The sequence below is a fragment of the Dioscorea cayenensis genome, chromosome 9 (genome assembly GCF_009730915.1).
Source record: "Dioscorea cayenensis subsp. rotundata cultivar TDr96_F1 chromosome 9, TDr96_F1_v2_PseudoChromosome.rev07_lg8_w22 25.fasta, whole genome shotgun sequence".
In the NCBI taxonomy this organism is placed as follows: Eukaryota; Viridiplantae; Streptophyta; class Magnoliopsida; order Dioscoreales; family Dioscoreaceae; genus Dioscorea; species Dioscorea cayenensis.
The window spans coordinates 16,821,837-16,837,468 of NC_052479.1; the positions used below are offsets into that span (position 1 = coordinate 16,821,837).

Sequence of the window (15,632 nt, forward strand, 5' to 3'; positions counted from 1 at the left end):
TACACTTAGAAGAAGGAGAAAAGAACCTGTACAAGAACCTTCGAATCTAGCTGAAGTGGAAGTTGAAGGATCTGACAACATGGCAGAACAGAATGAACAATAGAGAACACATTTTGACTATGCCAGACCATTAGTATTAGGGACACAATCTAGCATTGTGAAACCCCGATTACAGCTCCGAATTTTGTGCTGAAGCCGACATTCATCTAGATGATGCAATAGTTTGCACAGTTCAATGGTTTGGCCGATGAGGACCCAAACAACCATATTGAAAATTGGAAGTTTGTGACATGCTGAAGACCAACGGTGTTACGGATGATGTTATACGATTGAGGGCTTTCCCATTCTCTCTAAAAGGAAGAGCAAAGCAGTGGCTACACTCTTTACCATGAGCATCCATCACGACATGGAATGAGATGGTCGAAGCTTTTCTTGCAAGGTACTTCCCTCCACGGAAATTAGCAAAGCTTCGTAATGAGATATCATCGTTTGTTCAAATGGAGCTCGAGTCCTTGTTTGAGACATGGGAGTGATTCAAGGATCTTTTACGGAAATGCCCATAGCATGGATTCCCCGAATGGATGATCATTCAGACCTTTTACAACAGGTTGAATCCAAGCACAAGACAACTTCTAGATGATGCCGCAGGAGGTACAATGGGGAACAAGACCCCTGAAGAAGCCTGACAGTTGGTAGAGGAAATGGCCATGACTAGATACCAATGGAATGCAAGGGAAAAGAAGAAAGTGGTTGGACTCCATGAAATTGATGTGATGACATCCTTAGCAGCCCTAGTAGAGTCGTTGAGCGAGAAATTGGATACATAGACTTCACTAAGTGTGGCCGCTATCACAAGTTGTGATGGTTATGGGGGTTCACATATGCCGCCTGATTGTCCTATTTCGATTGCTACTTCAGTACCGAATGAACAAGTAGACTTTGTGGGCAATTCGGGAAGGGTACAAGGTAATCCCTAGAGCAACACCTACAACCAAGCGTGGAGAAGCCACCCTAATTTCTCATGGAGTAACCAAAGGCAGCAAAAGGCCATAGCACCACCAGGTTTTTAACAACAACAAGCCCCAAACATGGAGAATAGAGTTTCAGGCTTGGAGACCCGGATGACCGATTTAGAGAAAGCCTTGACCCGATTTGTGCAATCATCGGATACACGGTTCCAATCGATCAAGGCTACACTTCGCAACTAGACCGATTTATTGCACAATCTAGAAAATCAAGAGGGACAAATCGCAAAGTCTATTGAAGAAACTACAAGGAATCTTGCCGAATAATACTGAGACTAACCCAAGAGAACATTTGAAGGCGATCATTTTGCTAAGTGGTCGTGAGGTTGAGGGTAGGCTTCCAAGTCAGAAGACCAATGTTGAAGCACCCGAGGTTATTGAGGTTGAGGAGAGAGTTAGAAAAAAAAGGAGATGGCACCCCCAACCTATAAGCCAAGAATCCCTTTTCCTTCCAGATTGAAGAACGATTAAAATGATGAGCAATACAAGAAGTTCTTGGGTCTATTCAAGCAATTGCACATCAACATTCCTTTTGTGGAGGCGTTGTCTCGGATGCCTCGGTTTGCTAAGTTCTTGAAAGATCTTTTAACCAATAAGAGGAAGTTGGAGGAGAGTGCATCGGTTATCATAGATGCCTCTTGTTCGGCGGCGTTGCAAAAGAATATGCCGAACAAGAAGAAGGACCCTGGAAGGTTTGTGATTCTGTGCAACATTGACATTGGCGGATTCGGGGGCTAGTATTAACTTCATGCCATACTCGTTCTTTCAGAAGCTAGGCTTGGGAGAGCCTAGGCCCACGCAGATGACATTACAATTAGCGGACTGAACGGTGAGACATTCGAGGGGCATCATTGAAGACGTGCTTGTCAAGGTGGACAAGTACATATTTCCTGTAGACTTTATAGTGTTAGATATCGATGAGGATGTAGATATTCCTTTGATACTTGGGAGGCCATTCTTGCATACTTCCAAGGCATTGATCGACATGGATGGCGGGGAATTGACACTGTGGCTAGAGATGATAAGCTCACATACCAACTTGCCGAAGCCATGCGACATTCTCTTGACTTTGATGATACTCTGTACTTTCTTAACACTACTGATGAGATAATTGATGAATATGTGCAGGAAATGTTAAATCCGGACCCGTATGATGGGTTCCTAGACCAAGAGGTAGATAATCAAGAAGTAATAATGCTTGGTCTAGAGGAAAAAGTACCATCTACTCCAGGAATCATGAAGAAGGTGCTTTGGAAGATGAAGCGGGCAAGGAGACACCACAAGAAATGCCCTAAGGCTGTTGGGAATGCACAAGAACAGAACAAGGTTGACGAACACTTATTAAGTGGTACCAAGCTCGACATCTCTCCCTCTACCTTCAAAAGACTATGTTCATCGTGCTTCCAAGTCATGGGTAAGAGGAAAACCTTCATCTATGAACCCCCGTGAGGTAAGACAAGGTATGTCAAACTAAGTGACACTAAACAAGCGTTCCTTGGGAGGCAACCTAAGTTTTTACTGTTTTTTTCTAGTTTTTTTAGTTTAGCGTTTGCATGAAATAAGGCTTTAAGTGTTGTTGTTTTTGATTTTTTTAGATGCTAATTGCTCGTGATTTTTTTCTCTTGGATTTTTTTGGTGTTATCGTGTGCTTAAAATGTTTATGGCGAAGTTGTTGGTCGTTTGAGCGAGTTTTTCGCGCTTCTCCCTGATATATTTTATATGATAAGGAAGGCTCTAAGTGTATTTATATGTTCAAGAATTTTCTGCAGAGCCTGCAGAGTTTTCTAAGGCATCCAGAGAAAATGCATGGGCGTGCAGAATTTTCACACGCCCGTGGGTCTCAACTGCGAGTTCATCCCGAGAGGACATAGGGGCATAGACTCACCCCTGTGAATGACCTTGTGAATTTCACACGTTCATGGGTAATTTCCACATGGGCGTGTGTCGACCTACAGAGACTTAGAATTTTTCGTGAGAAGACACAAGGGTGTTGACTCGCCCCTGTGGATGATCCTATGATAAACACACGGGCGTGGGTAATTTCCACATGCCCGTGTAGATCTCTGCAGATGAGCTCCTTTCCATCCCAAGAATGCATAGGGTGTGGAAGTGCCCCTGTGAGCTGGTCCTATAAAGATCCACACCCGTGTTGAAATTCTGCACGGGCGTGGGAAGCACTTTGAGAATTTTCTCGGTTAGACAGAGAAACCTCAAGGGCGTGCGTATGCCCCTATGGGACGGGCGCACGGGCGTGGGAGTTTTCCTCACGCCCGTGTGGAAGTGTTCAGAGTATCAGAGAGTTTTCCTGAGAGTGCACAGGGGATGTGTCCGCCCCTGTGGATGCTTTCCTAAAGCTAGACACGAGCATGGGTTATTTCCACACGCTCGTGTGGATGTGCAGAATTCCAAGAGTCGCAAGTTTTCCGTAAAATTTTTTCGCGCCTCCTCTTCATTGCACTATAAATCTCTCCGAAAACAGTCTTGATCATCTTTTGACTTCATACCCTTGTCTTAGAGGGATTCTTACTCGATTTCCTGGCCGTTTTCAAAGTTTTTAATTCATCTCGTCGGTAATCCTTCAATCTCCTTTTTCTTCATCATTACTTTCTTTTATTGGATTATAGTGGGTGAATGTGCTTGGTTTTTATTCTAGAAGGGTAAATACATGTTTAGAAGGGGTTTAGGAATGTTTTGATCATGTGTTTTTGAGTATCTGGCATGCAACCGTGCAGTTTTCACGTCCCGCAGATTCACACGGGCATGTGGAATTTCCACATTTATGTGTGGATTCTGCGAGATTATTTTTGTGAATACTCTTGATCAATTCCATTGTTAAATTTTCATGGATATGGCTCCCGGATCAAAGAATCAAGAGGTTAAGCGTCCTAGGGAGACTTTACCTAAGTTGGCATACATTGAATTTTTTGAATTTTTGAACATCGACTCGATTTGAGCGGTTGTCAGGGCTCAGGTTTGGGTAGTCTCGTTTTATGGACTTGAGTGTGCTGAGAGATGTTCAGTGAGGTGATGGGTTTGCCGATGAGATTGACGAGCTATTGGCCATAGGAAGCTGGAGGAGATTATTATTGATTTGAGAGCTAGCTATCAGCACATTGACGCTGGAGGTATTGGAGTCCTTCGAGTTTGATCAACCATATGGGAGATTCGACATCATTGATGTTGTATAGTTCAGAGCATTCGGACGTTAGTTTAGTATTAGTGTAACTTAGTTTTTAGTTAGTATGGGCTTGTATGATAAGGCATTCACAGATACAGGGGAGTATAGACACTTACTGACGGATTACCCAGACACCCTGACACCACAACATTCATACCGAGTATTACGTGACAGGGGCAGTATGAACTGGGAGTGTCTAAGACTTCATGTTTGTCCCGGCCAAGCTACACATATTTACACTCGGCTCTTAGTAGATCTTTGAATGGCTGAGGTGACAACACAGGTGTTTTGAGGCGGCAGGAGTTACTCTATTTATACTCCATGGTCCGGAACATGCCAATTTATTTGGGGCACGTAGTGGCAGACTTTATAAGCCACCAGGGTTAGTATAGGAGAGTGCGAGTATTATTTGCTGGCCTCTACAACACTAGACTCATAATAGGGATGGGTCTTCTAGATGCTATCCGAGATGCCGAAAAGACAGTCATCCCCTCCCTTCTTGGACTCGATACGATTAGGATGATGGGTTTAGTGCCCAGATATGGGCCTGGAGCATACATTCTGGCTACACCTATCCTAGGGACCACTGAGGGTAGAGAGGATGTAGCGGAGGATACACGGCAAGTTCCCGAGACTCAATTTGCACCGATAGAGACCGGGGCACCCCTTACAGCACAAGAGGCACCTTGGCGCCCGGTAGCCATTTTCACTACTTCTTAAGCCCATGATCATTTTGAAAGACTTGAGAGTGTTGTGAGTGTACTTCAGACCAAGACGCATCCTCACCTTTCATCAAGAGACCTCGGACCCCTCCGCCCCACCACTCACCATCACTAGATCTACCAAAGACTATTTGATTATGTACTACCAAAGCAAAGATTAGCAGAGCGAATCGATAAGTGCTTGTGCAATAAGAATGCTAAGTGTTTCTGTCCCTTATGATGAGCATTACTTTTATGGGGTTTTGACGCTAATATGTGTGTATTTATGTTACTTTTATGTAGATAGGGTTATGAGGCCGAATATTAGAGAAAGAAGCCAATGTGGATCATAAATGCACCATTTGGAGGAAATCTTAAGAAGGTTCGGGACGCCAAGACATAAGACGTGTTCAAAATGCGTGAATGTGTGCCAAACTCCTCATATTCAAGTTAGCACAATGATTTGAGGGGCACAAGGATGATCACATTCAAGCATTCCGCTTGTGCATGTATAGCAAAAATCTCCACCAACATGTCTTTTTATTGAAGAAGCAAAAGCGATCTATGACGAAAACGCGTGCCCGCTTACGCTACCTCGATGAAAGCATGGATTCAAGAGCTGCTTCGTGCCGGGATCGTAGCAAACATTGCAGAGAAAACACCTGCAGCAGTGATGTTCACAACGGTCAAAGAAAGGATGAAAACAGAGAATTCACATGGGCATGCGTTAATTTCCACATGCCCATGTGAAAAATCCACACGAGCACCCATAGGGGCGTGTGGATTCCCCGATTCCACCCTTTAAAAATAGATTTCAGCCCCTCATTTTAGGAATCTTTTTCTCCATTATTTCCCGAACTTTAGAGAGGGCTTCGCTAGAGCTTTTGAGAGTTATTGGCTAGGGAGTTAGAGAGGTTCTACGACTTTTAACATCGCTGCCTATTTGGAACAAGGTTAGTGGGAGACCTTTCATCGGCACCGATCTGGCGAGGTGTCTCCTAGGCCGGACAAAAGGACCTTTGGACGAGTAGAGGACTCTCCACAAGACCATCGCCATGACTATCGAGGGGCTTTCTATGGATTCTTTGCTTTGACATTTGATTTCATTAATTGTAATTAGCTCCATGGAGAGCTAAACCCCCTAGTGGGTACTTAGGTATTTGTGAACCCTATGATGTATTCGTTTCATTGAACCTCTTTATTATTCTTTTAATTAATTGATGTTTATTCGAGTTCCAAACTTAAATGCTTGATTGTATAAATACTCCCTTAGACTGACACTAGGGTTGAGAGTTCTTATTGGTAACCCTTGTGAGTGAGTGACACACACGAGAGTTAGACAAATATAGATTGGAGAGGGTTGAGAGGGTGAGTCAAGAGGTAGCGGAGCATCCCTTTCCCCTTCGTGTGATTTATTCTACCTCCATTTCCTTAAGTTCTTTGTGGTCATAGTAGAGTGAATGGGCAAAAGGATGACCTTCCGCTGGGGCTTAGTTGCGGGTGCAACAGAGTTAAGCTTTGAAGTAATTTTAGCACCTAAGGCTTAATTGTGGCTAGGGACCTTCCACCTGGACTAAAGAGTTAGGTCTATATTTAGGAAGAGGATTTATCACTTGGAATCCCTACAACTCATTGCAACTCTATACGAGTGCGAGGTTGATAGGTTATTCAATTTCTCCTCCGGGATATGTATATAGTTAGGCTTGGTTGACCTTAGATTTAGGGACTATGTATTTAAGGATCTCCACGACTCATTATTGCATCAGCTTAGAAAGTATAATAGAGGATTCTTGCACTTGAAATGATTGTCCTAGGAGGAACAATATCCGGGTACCCCATTTGTATGGATTGCCTTTCACCTTCTCCTTTTACTTGTGCTCTCTTTCTTGTTCTTTTTACTTTTTGTTATTTTCACATCTTATCACACATATCACTATTTATCTCTCACTTAGTTAAGAAACAATTTAAGTGTTTTTATTCCCTACTTTTTGAGGATACGATACCCCACTCATCTGGGATTTTATTACTTCAACAAACCCGTGCACTTGAAGGACATAAACAACGGGTGTTGTCAAGTTTTTGGTGCCGTTGCCGGGGAGTAGGCGTTTAAAGATACTTTGCACTTTGTTTTCTTAGCTATTGATTCATTCATTCTAGTTTATTTCTTCTTATTCTGTCATCATTCTAATTTCTTTTTCTTTCTTTTTGGTGCAGCTCCAGGTTATGACCCGAGGGAACCCCTCAATATTGATTAAAGGAGATCCCGAGCTTGAACGTACACTTACAAGAATAGGAAAGAACCTCGGCAAGAACCGTCTAATCTAGCTGATTTGGAGGTAAAAGAATCTGAAAACATGGTAGAACAGAATGGGCAGCAGCGGGATATTATCCAATTATCCAAGACATTAAGTATTGGGGACACAATCGGTATTGTGCGTCCCCGATCTACTTTCGTAACTTTGAGCTAAAGCCGAGATTCATCCACATGTTGCAGCAATCCGCACGATACAATGGTTTTGGCCAATGAAGATCCAAATAGTCATATTGAGAACTTTCTCGAGGTGTGTGATATGCTTAAGATAAATGGGGTGATGGATGATGCCATCAAGTTGAGAGCCTTCCCATTTTCCTTAAAGGGGAAAGCAAAGCAGTGGCTACACTCATTACCTAGAGCATCAATTACCACATGGGAGGAGATGGTAGAAGCTTTTCTGGCCGGTTATTTTCCTCCCCAAAAATCAACAAAGCTTAGGAATGAGATCTCATCCTTTGTACAGTCAGAATTAGAGTCTCTATTTGAGACGTGAGAAAGGTTCAATGAGCTCCTGAGAAAGTGCCCACAACACATATACCAAGAGTGGATGATTGTTCAGACCTTTTACAACGGGTTGAATTCGAGTACAAGGCAACTCTTAAATGCGGCAGCAGGAGGTACCTTAGGTAGCAAGACCCCCGATGAGTCTCGCTAACTAATTGAAGGAATGGGGTTAAATAGGCACCAACGGAATGCTAGGGAGAAGAAAAAGGTGGCCGGGCTCCATGAGATAGATGCAATATCTTCATTGGTGGCTCAAGTGGAATCATTTAGTAAGAAGTTAGATCTTCTACCTTTGAATAGAGTGGTGGCCATGACTACTTGCACCAGGTGTGGTGGAGGACATGATTCCTCCGATTGCCCGATCTCTATTGGTGATGCATCTTCGGGTTGAGAATGTCGATTTTGTGGGTAATGCAATGAGGAACCAAGGGAATCTATATAGCAACACCTACAATCCGGGTTGGAAGAATCATCCCAATTTTTCGTGGGAGCAAACCAAAGTCCACAAAAAAGCCATGGGAGCCACCGAGTTTCAATAACAATAAACCCCAAACATGGAAAAACCGAAGTTTTCAGGTTTGGAGACCCGAATGACCGATTTGGAGAAGGCCTTGACTAGGTTTGTGCAGATCAAGGTTTAGATACGGTTGAGGCTACACTCCGTAACTACACTGCTCTTTGCACAATCTTGAAAACCAAGTGAGGAAAATCATGAAGTCTCTATCGAAAAGGCCATAAAGGAAGCTTGTCAAGTAATACCGAGACCAATCCTAGAGAGCATGATGGGCGACCACTTTGAGAAGTGGTCGTGAGGTTGAAGGTAGGCTTCCGAGTAAGAGGCCCATTGAACACGTGCTCGAGGTTATAGAGGTTGAGGAGGGAGCAAGCTAAAAAGAAGGAGGTGGCACCCTCCCATCTTTCAAGCCAAGAACTCCCTTATCCCTCTAGATTGAAGAATAACCAAGGGGATGAATTGTACAAGAAGTTCCTGTGTTTGTTCAAGCAACTCCACATCAATATTCCTTTTGTTGAGGCATTGCCCCAAATGCCTAAGTATGAAAAATTCTTGAAGGACTTGTTGACTAACAAGAGGAAGTTGGAGGAGAGTGCTTCGTTGATCTTAGATGCGTCTTGCTCAATGGTGTTGCAAAAGAACATGCCAAACAAGAAGAAAGACCCGGGAAGCTTCATCATTTCGTGTAATATTGGCAATTTGGGTGAATAATTGGTATTGGCGGAGACTTAGGGGCCGAGATCAACGTCATGCCATACATCTTCTTTCGTAGCTATGCTTGGGTGAGCCTAGACCCACTCGGATGACTTTGTAATTGGCAGATCGAACGGTGAGACATCCGAGGGATATCATCGAAGATGTGCTTGTCAAGGTGGACAAGTACATTTTTCCCTCGTAGATTTTGTGGTGGTAGATGTCGATGAGGATACGGATGTACCTTTTGTTACCGGGAGACCGTTCTTACGGCCCTTCCAAGGCATTGATTGACATGGGACGGGACGGGGAGCTAACATTGAGAGTTGGAGATGACAAGCTTACATACAGCCTTGCTGAAGCCATGCGGCATTCTCTTTATTTCGGTGATCCTTTGTATTTTCCCAGACACTACTGATGAGATTGTTGATGAATTCATGTAGGAAATGTTCAATCTGAACCCGTCACTGAGGGTCTTGTTCGACCAAGAGGTGGAAAATAAAGAAGTTATGATGCTTATTTCCACTAAAGAAGTACTATTTACTCTAGGGATCCTGAAGAAGGTGCTCCAAAAGATGAAGTGGGCAAGGAGACGCCACCAGAAATGCTCCAAGGCTATTGGAGATGCACGTGAACCAAACAAATTGGATGCACCATTGCTAGGTGGTCACAAGCCCGATAACTCCACCCTCTACCTTTACAGAGACTTTTGTTCATCATGCTTTCAAGCTACGGGTAAGAGGTCAACCTTCATCTATGAACCACCGTGAGGTAAGACAAGGTACATCAAGCTTAGTGATGGTATGTAAGCGCTTCTTGGGGGCAACCCTAGTTTTATCGTTTTTCTTAGTTGAGTAGTTTAATATTTGCATGAATAAAGTGTTGAGTGTTGGTTTCTTGATTTTTAGATTCTTTTGTTGTGTTTTATTATTGGCTTTTAATATCATCGTGTGTTTTCATGTGGATTTGGCAAAATTTTGGTCGCTTGAGAGCTAGTTTCTCATGGTTTTTGCTGGTATAGTTTGCATAATAGGGCAGGCTCTGAGTGTGTAAACATATTCAAGGATTTTCTGCAGAGCCTGCATAGTTTTAAGGCATCCAGGGAAAACGCAAGGGCGTGTGGAATTTCCACACACCCGTGGACCTGTATTGTGAGCTCATCCAGAGAAGGCACAGGGGAGTGGATTCGCCCCTATGAGCAACCTCGTGACTTTTGCACGCCTGTGGGTAATTTCCACACGGGCGTGTGTTACCCTGTAGAGACTTGGCAACTTATCCCGAGAGCACACAGGGGCGTGGACTCGCCCTGGGGTGGAACTTTGTGAAAAACGCATCGGCATGGATAATTTTTCGCACACCCATGCGAAACTCTACGGAGAGCTCTTTCCATCCCAGGAAGGCACGTGGGCGTGCATTTAGTCCCTTTGAGTTGGGTGCAGAATGTCCGTAGTCGGCAGAGGAAATTTTTCGCATGGGCATGCGGACCACTTAGCGATTTTTCTCGCTTGGACAGAGAAGCCACAGGGCGTGCGGCTACCCCTGTGGGTTGGGCGCACAGGCGTGGAAATTTTCCGCACGCCCGTGCGGTTACATTCAGAGACAACGAGTGTTTTCCTGAGATGCACGGCGTGGGTAATTTCCGCACGCCCGTGTGGATGCGTAGAATTCCAAGGAACACGGGGTTTCTTTTTAAATTTTTCTTGAATTCCTCTTCTTCTTCACTGCCAATTACTCAAAGATCGACTTTTGATTAGTCTCCCGGCCCACATATCACTGTTTCGTTTTAGAGGGTTTTTCCCAGATGAATTTCCACACGAATTGGAAGTTTTTCATACCTATTTCATCTGGTAAAAACTTTTTACCCTCTCTTCTTGCCAATTCTTGTTTTCAATAGAGTCAAAAGTCTTGAGTTGCATGTAATTTCCACTTTATAATAGTTTATGCATGCTTAGAAACCATTTAACCGTGGTTTTAAGTTGTAATCTTGGAGCATTGACTTGCAAACCGTCTGGATTTCACGCCCCGTAGATCCAATAATCGAGTGGGTAATTTGCCATAGGCCTGTTGGAAATTCTGCAATCTCGTTTCTAGCGCTTCATTTATCATTTTCTCATCAATTCTTGCAGATTTGGCACCTCGTTCGAAGAAGCATGAAGCTAGTCGTCGCAGAGACCCCACCGAGCGAGTACATATGGGGGTTCTTGAATCCTCGAGCATCGAGCTCTGATTTGAGGGATTATGAGCACTTAGTTTTGGGCTAGCCTCACTTTGTGGATTTGAGTGTGCTGAGAGAGATTCGGTGGCGTGACGAGCTAGATGATGAGATTGATGAGATTCTAGCATTGAGAAGCTGGAGAAGATTATTGACTATCCAAGAGCTAGCTTTCCATACGTTGACGCTAGAGGTGTTGGGGTCTTTCGAGTTTGTTCAACCACATAGGAGATTTGACAACTTTGTGAATGCTATACGATTAGAGTATTTGGATATCCATTTTGCATGAGTGTCAACAAATTCTCTGTTTGTATGGGTTTGTAGTGATGAAACCCTACACATGTACAGAGGAGTATGTTCACTTGCCAATGGATTTCCCGAGCAAAGTGACTCCGCAGCAAGTGTACTGAGTTTTATGTGGACATGGGCAGTACGAACCAGGAGTGTCCAAGGCCACCAATGTATCCCTGCTGAGCTCATGAGATGCTTACACTCAGGTCCTCAGAGAGTGTCATTGTGTCGGGTTGAGGTGACAACATAGTTGTTTTTGAACAGTGCAGGGACCTACCTTATTTATACTCCATGGTCAGCAATGTGCCAATTCACCTCGGGCATTTAGTGGAGGACGTATTGAGGCACCAGGGCTAGTTTGCAAGAATATGAGTATTATTCGCTGGTCCCTACGTCACTAGACTCATCTTTGGGATGGGTTTTCTGGATGCCATCCAGCGGTGCCAGGAGAGACTGTCATGCCTTTCTTTCTCTTGGGTTTGATCACGATTAGGATGATGGGGTTGGTGCATAGATGTGGGCCCGGAGCATACATTCTAGCTACGCTGCTCCGGAGATTGGCAGAGGCGGAAGGGATACGATGGAGGGTTCAAGATAGGTTCCCAGGCCTTGGTTTGCACCCATAGGGACCAGAGCACCCCTTGCAACGTAGGAGACACTCTGCCATTCGGTACCCATTTTTACTCCCTCTCGAGCTCATGATCATTTTGAGAGGCTCGAGAGTGCTGAGGGTGAGCTTCGGTTTGAGCTCGCAGAGGCCCAGACTTTATATGTTGCATAGTACGCGGGGATGATGGCACGTCTTGACATTGTACTATAGCTATTAGAGTCCTCACCCTTTATCAGGAGACCGAGGACCCCTCCGGCATCACCACCACTATTTCCACCACTGCCAATTGATTTAGCACCTGCAACACTAGTAGAGCCGACAGCGGATGGCACCAACACTTAACTTTGTTTTTGTCATTTTTATTACTTTTTGCATTTCATTTTTGACTTGTATACTCAGAGAGGACTTTCCTTCTGAGTTTATTTTCGTTTTGTTGCCTCGAGTTATATTCATTGCTTTATCTTTTATATACTTTAGTTGTTGTTTTTGTTTTATTGAGCTTCACTGAACCCCCTCGTGTATTCGTGCAGATGGTCTTATCATCATGGAAATTGAGACTTTATCAAGGGCATGGCTAATGGTGTTTTACGCACTTAGTCGTGATACGCTTTACAACCCAGTTGGAACATCACTCCCCAAGGATTTAACTCCATCAAATGCATCACTAGGAGGCAAAGGGAGTATTGTTTTTGATTGCTTCTCCCACATTTGTTCTTGATTGATATACATTATGAGTGAGCTTGCATGTGTACATTGGGGATAATGTACAACTTAGAGTGGTTAGGGGGTTCATAGTGCACATCTCTTTTTATATTAATTTTTGATTGATATACATGCTCACATAGCCAATGGTGGTTCACCTTAGTTGCAATGATTAAATTCTTGAGTTTAGGTAAATTTTTAACATTGAATGTCTTCATGGTCTAGTTTTTGCTTGAATTTGTAGGAATTTTTGCGTGATTGACACTTGTTGCACTACTCACTCTTTAAACTCCTTTGGAAACTGATGTTCGATGTTAAAGGGACTAGTTATTGTTGTTTCTTTTGTTATTTGAAAAAAAATGGTGAAATGAAAAGAAAGAAAAATACTTTTTATTGTTTATTTTGTGCTTGTTGGGTGGAAAGACCCTACCACCTATGAAGTATGAAGCTACTCTCATAAGTCGGATACTAGTTGTGCCCTAACGAGGAGAAAGAGCTATCTCATAGGGATGAGTAAAAGCTACCACTCTAGTAGGAAGATCTACCACCTCAAAAATGTGAGAGCCACCTTAGCGGCCGCTTTGGAAACGGCCACCTTTGAGGATGTGTGAAGCTACTACAATCCTTAAAATTTTGTTACTTTTTGTAGATAAATAAGTCCCTTGTACTAAGAACTTTAAGGAGTATACTTTGGGTTGTTTTGAGTGAGTTCACACACTTACATGATTTCGGGTTTATTGTCCTTTTTGATTCAAGTTTTTAGCTAGAGCATTGATTTTTCGTATTTAGTGTTGAAATTTCCCTTGCTTGTAGAATGCTCTCTTTGTATGCTTTTGGTGAACCCTAAAGCCCAAGCACTTCAATGTTTCCCTTTATCTATGCACATAATGTTTTAATTTTTTCTTGAGGACAAGCAAAAGCTTAAGTGTGGGGGAGTTTGATAAGTACTTGTGCGAAAAAAATGCGAAGTGTTCTTTCCTCATGATGAGCATTACTTTTATGGGCTTTTAACGCTAATATCTGTGTATTTATGTTACTTTTATGCAAATAGGGTTGTGAGGCCGAATATTAGAGAAAGAAACGAATGTGGATCGTAAATGCACCATTTGAGGAAATCTTAAGAAGGTTCGAGCGAAGACATAAGTTGGGTTGAAATGTGGAAATGTGTGCCAAACTCCTCGTATTGAAGTTAGCCCAATGATTTGGAGGGGCACAAAGGCGATCGATTCAAGCATTCCGGCTTGTGCATGTATAGCAAGATCTCCACCAACATGTCCGTTATTGAAGAAACAAAGCGATCTATGATGTAAACATGTGCCCGTTTACATTACCTCGATGAAAGCATGGATTCGGGAGTGTTTCAGCCCTGTACTATAGCAAATACTGTAGCAAACACTATAGCATGTACTGTTCGCAGCAGGCCAAAGAAGGATGAAAACAGAGAATTCACACCGGCGTGCGTTAATTCCTTATGTCCATGTGAAAAATCAACACGGCCGCCCAAAGGGGCGTTTGGATTCCCGATTCCACCCCTTTAAAAGCTAATTTCAGCCCGATTTCAGAAATCTTTTCTCCATCTTTTTCCTAACTTGAGAGAGGGCTTCGGCTAGGGTTTTGAGAGATATTGGCTGGGATTTGGAGAGTTTATACGGCTCTGACATCGCACTCCGTTTGGTAGAAGGTTGAGTGGGAGAGCTTTCAGTAGGCACCGATCCGGCGAGGTGTATCCTTGGCCGGACAAAGGGACCCTTGGACGAGTAGCGGACTCTGCACAAGACCATCACCACGACTATTAAGTGGGTTTTCTATGGATTCTTTGCTTTTACATTTGATTTCATTAATTGTAATTATCTCCATGGAGAGCTAAACCCCTCTGGGTACTTGGGTATTTTGTGAACCCTAGAATGTATTCGTTTCTTTGAACCTCTTTATTATGCTTTCAATTAATTGATGTTTAATTGAGTTCCAATCTTGAATGCTTGATTGTATGAATACTCCCTTAGAGTGACACTAGGGTTGAGAGTTCTTGTTGGTAACCCTTGTGAGTGAGTGACACACCACGAGAGTTAGCAAAGCTAGATTGGAGAGGGTTGAGAGGATGAGTCGAGAGGTAGCAGAGCATCCCCTTTCCCCTTCGTAGTGATTTATTCTACCTCAATTTCCTTAAGTTCTTTGTGGTCCTAGTAGAGTGAATGGGCTAAAGGATGACCTTCCGCTGGGGCTTAGTTGCGGGTGCAACGGAGTCAAGCTTTGAAGTTATTTTAGCACCTAGGGCTTAATTGTGGCTAGGGACCTTCCACCTGGACAAAAGGGTTAGGTCTACATTTAGGAAGAGGATTTATCAATTGGAATCCCTAGAACTCATTGCAACTCTATACTGAGTCACGAGGTTGAGAGGTTATTCAATTTCTCCTTCGGGGACATGTAAAAGAGTTAGACATGGTTGACCTTAGATTTGGGACCATGTATGCAAAGATCTCCATGACTCATTATTGCATCAGTTAGAAAGTATAATAGAGGATTCTTGCACTTGAAACAATTGTCCTAGGCGGAACAATATCCGGGTACCCCATTTATATCTATTGCCTTACCTTCTCCTTTACTTGTGCTCTCTTTCTTGTTCTTTTACTTTTGTTATTTCACATCTTATCACACATATCACTATTCATCTCTCACTTAGTTAAGAAATAATTTAAGTGCTTTTATTCCCTACTCCCTGTGGATACGATACCCCACTCATTGGGGATTTTATTACTTCGACAAACCCGTGCACTTGCGGGACATACGCAAGGGGCGTTGTCACCGACATAGGATGACACCGACGCTTGATGCGTCTTTCTTTTACTTTGTGTTTATATTTTTCATCTTTCTTTCTGTATTTTATTTTG

At 43.3% G+C, this 15,632-nt stretch overlaps 2 non-coding genes across 2 annotated transcripts; both read right to left on the reverse strand.

Annotated features, from left to right (window-relative positions):
• Positions 1-464: 464 nt before the first annotated feature.
• Positions 465-571, reverse strand: LOC120269630. Its single transcript, XR_005539275.1, has one exon. It is a non-coding gene; the product is annotated as a small nucleolar RNA R71 (small nucleolar RNA).
• Positions 572-7,648: 7,077 nt separating this feature from the next.
• On the reverse strand, positions 7,649-7,754 carry LOC120269831. Its single transcript, XR_005539464.1, has one exon. It is a non-coding gene; the product is annotated as a small nucleolar RNA R71 (small nucleolar RNA).
• Between the last annotated feature and the right edge of the window lie 7,878 nt (positions 7,755-15,632).